The following is an 8178-nucleotide window of genomic DNA, read 5'->3' as shown; positions in this document are numbered from 1 at the left end:
CATGTCCACTCCCCTCTTAAAGCCTTCCAAGTTGGCAGCCATCACCACATCCTGGGGCAGGGAGTCCCACAATTTAACTCTGTTTGCAACCTCCCCAAATCCCGCCCTCCTCAGGCTCTACCCCAAGGTCAACAGGAATTTCCCAACCTGGTGTTGCAGTCCTACAAAGGTATCCTCATAGCCAGTGTGGTGTAGTGATTAAGAGCAGTGGTTTGGAACGGTGGACTCTGATCTGGAGAACCGGGTTTGATTCCCCACTCCTCCACATGAGCGGCGGAGGCTAATCTGGTGAACTGGGTTGGTTTCCCCACTCCTACACATGGGGCCAGCTGGGCGACCTTGGGCTAGTCACAGCTCTCTCAGCCTCACCTACCTCACAGAGTGTCCGTTGTGGGGAGGGGAAGGGAAGGTGATTGTAAGCTGGTTTGATTCTGCCTTAAGTGGTAGAGAAAGTCGGCATATAAAAACCAACTCTTCTTCTTCTTCTATGGGGATGCAAGAGAAAAAGTGAAATTTTAGGAGATTCCAATATACAAGCAGCAAAGAGCAAGAAAGGAAACTGTTTTGACCTCCTGTATAACGGCAGCAACCAAATCCTACACTTGTGAAATTCTTAATTTGAGCCTTTTTCTTCAACAGCAGATAACAGAGTTAAAATATGCTCAGGGGAAAAATGTGCCTTGTCACTTTCAGCCTCCAAATTTAAAAAAAAAATAGAGGGAAAAGATATTAAAGGTGGAGTTGCTATCATTAGGATGAGGTGTGGAAGAGATTTCCTCTCTCATTTTCTCCCTTCCCATTGCTTTCATTTCTTGCGCTCTTCTGATCTCGGTATCACTAGCAAAGCCGCCTCTCTCTGCCCTTTCCCGCTCCGGACTGCCCTCCTCGTCCCGCAATCAACACAACTAAGCTCAAAGATTGTCAGAGTACTTTCGTGAGAGTAGAGTTCACACCATTCTCCCCCCCCTCCCCTTTTCATTCTCTGCACGGTGGAATACGATGTTATGATAACCACATCGCCATGCAAACCGGAGAAACTGGCGTTCTGTCTTTGGGCACAGTGACGAGGGACAGCGCAACCGCTTTACCAAAAGGAAACAAGGAAGAGCCAAAAAGTCCATGAGACCCTTCCCGCTTTGCTTTCTGGAACGCACCTGCGTGCAAAATCTCCCAGACCTTGCTGAGCAGGGAGTTTTGGTTTCCTGTTGTGCTATCTAGTCAGAGATTGCCACAGGGAGACTCGTTTGCATTAAGAAAATTGTGCAATTTGGCTGTGAGCTTTAAAAAATAAATCGCTACCTGCCCCCCCTTTTTTGTTCCAAATTGGGCCCCCAAACCAGCTTTTAAATATAATTAAAGACACCAAGAAATCTTAGGTCCTCAGCTAGCAATTGGCTCCCATATAGAGAGAAAAAATCCTTCCTAACCACTGATCCGTTGCATCTCATCTGGTCTCTTTGCACATTGGGAGAGGGGAAACCTTATCCTCCGCCTCCATCTCTCCTCACCTTTTGGATCATTTCTGCCTGTTTGCCAGCAGGTACAAGCAAAGCTTTTCACCTTCTTAGCAGGTACTATCCCCAGATTATGAAACAGCTTGTGCAAAGGAGGATCCATGCTTATATGATATCAGGAAGCCCTTGAGACCATGCAATGACTAGGAGGAAGTGAAAACTTAATGCTGCTGCAGTTGTCTTGTTTGGGGGCTTCCTGGAGGCACCTGGTTGGCCACTGTGTGAACAGGCTGCTGGACTTGACGGACCTTGGTCTGATCCAGCATGGCCTTTCTTATGTTCTTAAAACGCCATGCATAAAAATGCCATTCCAGACAATCCTGTTTGGCTGGAACATAGGTCATCATCTGGTTGGACATTGTCCATTGCAGGCACATATTCAAACTGATGTGCTGCAATGGTTAGGGGGTCAAATTATGATCCAGGAGATCAGAGCTCTTATCCCTACTCTGCCATGAAGCACACAGGATGACTTGGGACCATCACACACTCTCGCCGTAACACACCTCACGGGATAGTTGTGAGGATAAGATTGGAATCGACCATTTGTGCTACGCTGAGCACTTTGGCGAAAGGGAGGGATAAAAGTGTACTGTATGTAACCTCCCATTCCCAAATGTTTCTAGATTGTAATTTAAAACAAAAATAACCCCTTCTACTTTCTCATAGTTGTGAGAGCAAGTCTAAAGAAAGATGAGGAGTGGAATAGCACAGGCTCACAAATAAAAAAAAAAAGTCCTGACTGGGGCTTCCAGGGATTGGAAAATGAGATTTCCTCATTCTAAATAATGATACATGATATTTTCATAATGTACACAGAGAGATGGGTAGATGTATTGTGACAGGCCGCTGGATGAGACGGTTATGAGGGTGAAATCACTCGGCAAGCTATTTTAACATCTCAGTTCAAGGTTATATGTGTGGCGGTGAAAAATGTACATCATTCCTTCGGTGGGGAAGAGCTTAATGTTCGAAAGCAGTTATTTAAAAAATGGCTTAAGGATCACAGTAAGTAACAAAGTTAACATGAACTCCCAGGGGTTCAAATGCTGAAACGGAGAGGGCTAAAAATTATCCCGGGATCTATAAACAGAAGGACAGCAAACCCAAAAAGGGAAGCAATGTTTTATAGCATACTGAGAGATTGTTTGTGGAATTTATTCTGGATCCAGTTTACACCATTAAAAAAAAAACTGTTCAGCAGGGAGGGTTGAATGTTTTCTTCGTACACTTTGTTTTTTTGGTTAGCAGCGTTTTAAAGAAATACAATGAAGTTGTTAACAAATATATGAGTTTGGCACAAACTAGACAGTTCCATAAAGTGCTACCCAAAAAAGTCAATCACACATTTAACTTCACCAGTAGTCCCCTTTGTGCACCTAGTGGAACTTGGACATTATGAAGGGGAAGGAAGAGTTAGGTGGGAAGCTACCGTTTGGGGCAACTGGACTGCCCTTAGGGTAATGCCTAGTCTGTAGGGTTGCCAACCTCCAGGTGCTTGCTGGAGAGCTCTCCTGCTATTACAACTGATCTCCAGCCGATAGAGATCAGTTCGCCTGGAGAAAAGGGCCACTTTGGCAATTGGACTCTATGGCATTGAAGTCCCTCCCCTCTCCAAACCCTGCCCTCCTCAGGCTCCACCCCCAAAATCTCCAGGTATTTCCCAACCGGAGCTAGCAACCCTAGTCTGCCAGCAGGTGTTGAGTTATACCTGGGCTGACTTTGTTTTCTCCTCTGCCTGCAGGTATCTAAGTCTGGGCATAGCCAGAAGCAAAATCCCTCAGGTCTGTGCCCACGGTTCACAGCCTAGGGTCAAAAATGGCCATCCCAGTGAACGATGACCCAGCCAGGATCTGTTTGTTTGTCTTGCAAGGAGGGCAGGAAGTCTGCAAGACCTGAGGCTTGGATCCAATTCAAACCTGGCCAACGTCAACTACGCTGGCTCTGCGTGTTAACAATGCATGCTTATAAGAGTGCCATTTGAGTAACATGTACAAACTGTGTACGTGTGTGTGTGCATGCACGCAGTGCAAATGTGCATGAGAAGGAAAACTGAGGAAGCGTGAGAGAGTGAACGAAGAATAAACACAAATAAGATATTCCCTGCTGCGAATGTATATGGCTCTTCATTTGGGTACATATGTTAGCAAGTCTACGGATTACTGGACAACAGTTGAACTAGTATCTGCTTGCATGCGTGTGTCGAGAGTTATTTTCAGGATATATAGCATCTGTGGTGATTAATCCCCTCTCAAAGAAACCGATGTTAAAAGGAATTCACACTGTGGTGAAGGCTTACACATGTTACAGTGTCAACTATGGATTCCCAATGCTTGAATTCTTTGTCGCCGATAGTTTGGAAACCAACCAAGAACTGCGTGACTGGGTTTCATCCTATCAAAATTGTATCCCTTTGGGCTTAAAACAGATCTCGTTTACATCTATGCCCGAACTGCATTTTAGCTTGTGTTTCTAGAAGTCCCCCAAATCTTTAACCAAACTCTATAGCCTCAAAGAAGAAGAAGAGTTGGTTTTTATGTGCCGACTTTCTCTGCCGCCTAAGGGAGACTCAAACCGACTTACAATCACCTTTCCTTCCCCTCCCCACAACAGACACCCTGTGAGGTAGGTGGGGCTGAGAGTGGCCAACCACGTGCCTCTAGGAAGCCCACAAACAAGATGACTGCAGCAGCATTATCCTACCAGTGTCCCACATGCTCCTCTGATCCTGGAGAGAATAGGTAAGCAACATGACTAGTATCCATTTGGACTAGTAGCCATAGATAGCCTTCTTCTCCATAAGAACATAAGAAAAGCCCTGCTGGATCAGCTCAAGGCCATCAGGTCCAGTAGTATGTTCGCACAGTGGTCAACACAGGTCCAGTGGTATGTTCGAACAGTGGCCTCTAGGAAGCCCACAAACAAGACGACGGCAGCAGCATCCTGCCTGTTTTCCACAGCACCTAATATAATAGGCATGCTCCTCTGATATTAGAGAGAATAGCTTCAGATGGTGGGGGAAGCCAAAGCCGGGCTTTTGAGGATGACCAGAGTGAGCGGCACAGAGGCAATAAATACTTGGAGAGGGAGGGTAGACATCTTTCAAAGAGCCAAATAAAGGAATTTTTCACAAGATAAGCAAAAATAATACATATAATCACAAAGCCATGAAGCATTAAGCGGGGTGGAGGAAACAGGCAGAATAGATGATGTTACAGCCAGAATGTGCTGTAGAGTCACAACCAACCCATGGCAACCCACAGGGCATTCCAGGCAAGAGACGAGCAGAGGTGGTTTGCCCTTGCCTTCCTCTGCATAGAAGGCTGCTGTGCAGAGGAATGGAAGGCAAACTACCTCTGCTCATTACTTGCCTGGAATGCCCTATGGATGGGGTTGTTTTGGGTTGGTAGCGACCCCATGACACATTTTTCTTCTAGCGGCAAGCTAGATGGCCAAGAGAATCACATGTTTTAGCTATTGCTGTACCGCCTCAGGCTATAGCTGGAGGAATTGCATGTCTGAATCCCCCATGTTCTTCAGAACTCCATGCACATGAAAAGCCATTCCACTGATCTGGGGTTAGAGGTCAGACCTTTAGGCAGGCTTGAGCACAGCACCTGTCCTCTTTCTTTCTTTTTTAATTAAGCAGTGCTCAAAGTAACCTTAAGGGCACGCTTCTCAAATTACAGTGCAGTAACACAGGTGCAAGGCGCTGTCTGCTTCAGGGCTCACCCAGGCAGAGCTCTGGAATTTTGTTTTGTATGCTAGATCTTGAGAGCCAGCGTGGTGTAGTGGTTAAGGTGCCAGACTAGAATCTGGGAAACCCAGGTTTGAAACCCCGCTCTGCCATGGAAACTTGCCGGGTGACCTCAGGCCAGTCACATACTCTCAACCTTGACCCTGGCAAGTAATTGGACAGGAGACCTCCAAGGAATACCCGGTAGGGTTTTCAAGGCAGAGAGATGAATGGAGGTGGTTTGCCATTGCCTGCCTCTGTGGAGCCACCCTGGACTTCCTCAGTGGTCTCCCATCCAAATATGAACCAGGGACAACCCTGTTTAGCTTCTGACATCTGACAAGATTAGGCTCGCCTGGGCCACCCAGGTCAGGGCAATGTGTCAGACTAGGTTCGAATCCCCACTCTGCTAGAAAGCTGGGCTGCTGCCCTTGGGACAGTATCTCAGCCTTATCTACCCCACGGGGCTACTGTGATGATATAATGAAAGAAAGGAGAACGTGGTTGGTCTGAATTCCTTGGAAGAAGGACAAGATCAAAATGAGAAAAACAGGGAGACAGATTTCCAAGGAAGAGAAGGTGGGACTTACATTGCAGCTGGAAGACTAGCCACTAGGATTGCCAGCTCTAAGTGGGGAAATACCTGGAGATTTTGGGGATGGAGCCTGGGGGAGGGTGGGGTTTGTGTAGGGTTGCCAACTATCAGGTAATGTTAGAAACTCAGTACAGACAACTGCTACTACTAGTTGGTGATAACAATGATATATTCAGTGTAACAATCTGCTACAGTTATAACAATGTGCTACAAAGTCAATAGAGTAAAAAATGTACTATTGAAAGTACAGTCACAATCACTCCGAGGTTGAAGCCTTCAAACAATCACTCCGAGGTTGAAGCCTTCAATTGCAGTGTGGTAAATTGCAATTGAAGGCTTCAACCTTGGAGTGATTGTGACTGTACTTTCAATAGTACATTTTTTACTCTATTGACTTTGTAGCACATTGTTATAACTGTAGCAGATTGTTACACTGAATATATCATTGTTATCACCAACTAGTAGTAGCAGTTGTCTGTACTGAGTTTCTAACCTTAGGTAGAGGTGCAGAGGTGTGTAATTGGGTTGCAACTACCAGGTAATAGCTGGAGATCTCCTGCTATTACAACTTATCTCCAGCCGATAGAGATCAGTTCCCCTGGAGAAAATGGCCACTTTGACAATTGGACTCTATGGCATTGAAGTCCCTCCCCTTCCCCAAACCCCACCCTTCTCAGGCTCCGCCCCCAAAAACGTCCTGCCAGTTGTGACAAGAGACCTGGCAGCCCTAGGTTTGAGTAGGGGAGGGACCTCAACAGGGCATAATGCCATAGAGTCCACCCTCCAAAGCAGCCATTTTCTCCAGGGGAACTGATCTCTGTCATCTGGAAATCAATTGTAATACTGGGAGAGCTCCAGGTCCCACCTGGGGGTTGGCAACCCTAGTAGCCACTGTCTTCGCACAACATGAGATCATTTACATGAAATAGAAGGGAGAGGGAGAGACAGAGAGACCTTCCAAGTCTTTGTGAATTAAAAAGTAGTTTTTATTTCTTCAGCATTTTCCAAACAACTCTCTTGAAGGAACATTTCTTTCCTACTTTGGTCTAATAACCTAGTAATTTAGCGAGCGCCTAACGATGCTATATAATCCAGCAAGCGACATTATCTGAAATAGAAATCCACATTTCATTAATGCAGAAAATGCTGAGCGTAACAAGTCCGTTTTCCTTTGCATGTTACACCACCATGTGGATGGAAGCGTGACAAGATAGGAGGCCCTTCACTGACAGCTCTCTTTAAGGACATGAAGGCTTTTTTAAAAGGGGCTTTATTTGATACACCACAAAATTAGAAGTCCATCTGAATCACTGGATCAATCAGCAAATCCTACTTATAATCCATCATGTAGTCCATTGCCTTCTTAATTGTTTTACAAGCACATTTTAGCTTTGTTTCCAGTGATTTAATAATTGGGCAAATACTGCCTGTATCAGGTAGCTATGGAAATGTCAATTAACAACCTCAAAGTTTGCAGGAGCAAATCAGTCCTGATTAGACCATTTGCTTCAGGGACTTGGTTGTTCAAATACTTTGGTTGCCCTGAACGGAAGCAGAAGGGCCTACCTACGTATGCCTTCCTCTGTGCAAAGACAGCCCACGTGGTGTAGTGGTTAAGAGTAGTGGACTCTAATCTGGAGGGCCGGGTTTGATTCCCCACTCTTTCACATGAGCAGCGGATTCTAACCTAGTGAACCGGGTTGGTTTCTCCACTCCTACACATGAAGGCAGCTGGGTGACCTTGGGCTAGTCACAGTTCTCTTAGAGCTCTCTTAGCCCCACCAACCTCACATGGTGTCTGTTGTGGGGAGGGGAAGGGGGTCATTTCCCTTGATTTGTCCTGTTATTGCAGAGCTAGGGGTGCCAACCTCCAGGTACTAGCTGGAGATCTCCTGCTGTTACCACTGATCTCCAGCTGATAGAGATCAGTTCACCTGGAGGAAATGGCCGCTTTGGCAATTGGACTCTATGGCATTGAAGTCCCTCCCCTCCCCAAACCCCGCCCTCCTCAGGCTCTGCCCCAAAACCCTCCCACTGGTGGCAAAGAGGGAACTGGCATCCCTAAGTCTATACTGCTGTCTATTAAATGTGCAATACCATTATGTCTAAAAATGTACTGCAATAATACTTAAAAAGTTTGAAATATTGCAAGAATTACCAAAATGTGAGACAGAGACATGAAACCAAGTACCTGCAGTTGTGGTACGAGCCTGCTGTATTCTACTGAACTCATTCTAGGGCGGCACTGGATTAGATAGATATAGGTCAAAAACGCATGGTCGCTTTATTCCGTTTCAGCCAGGATTCAGCCAGGATCGAACGCATGTTCGGCC

Source organism: Euleptes europaea, chromosome 17, assembly GCF_029931775.1.
Source record: "Euleptes europaea isolate rEulEur1 chromosome 17, rEulEur1.hap1, whole genome shotgun sequence".
Classification (NCBI taxonomy): domain Eukaryota; kingdom Metazoa; phylum Chordata; class Lepidosauria; order Squamata; family Sphaerodactylidae; genus Euleptes; species Euleptes europaea.
The sequence above is the reverse complement of the archived record's forward strand: the minus strand, read 5'-3'. Positions refer to the sequence as shown.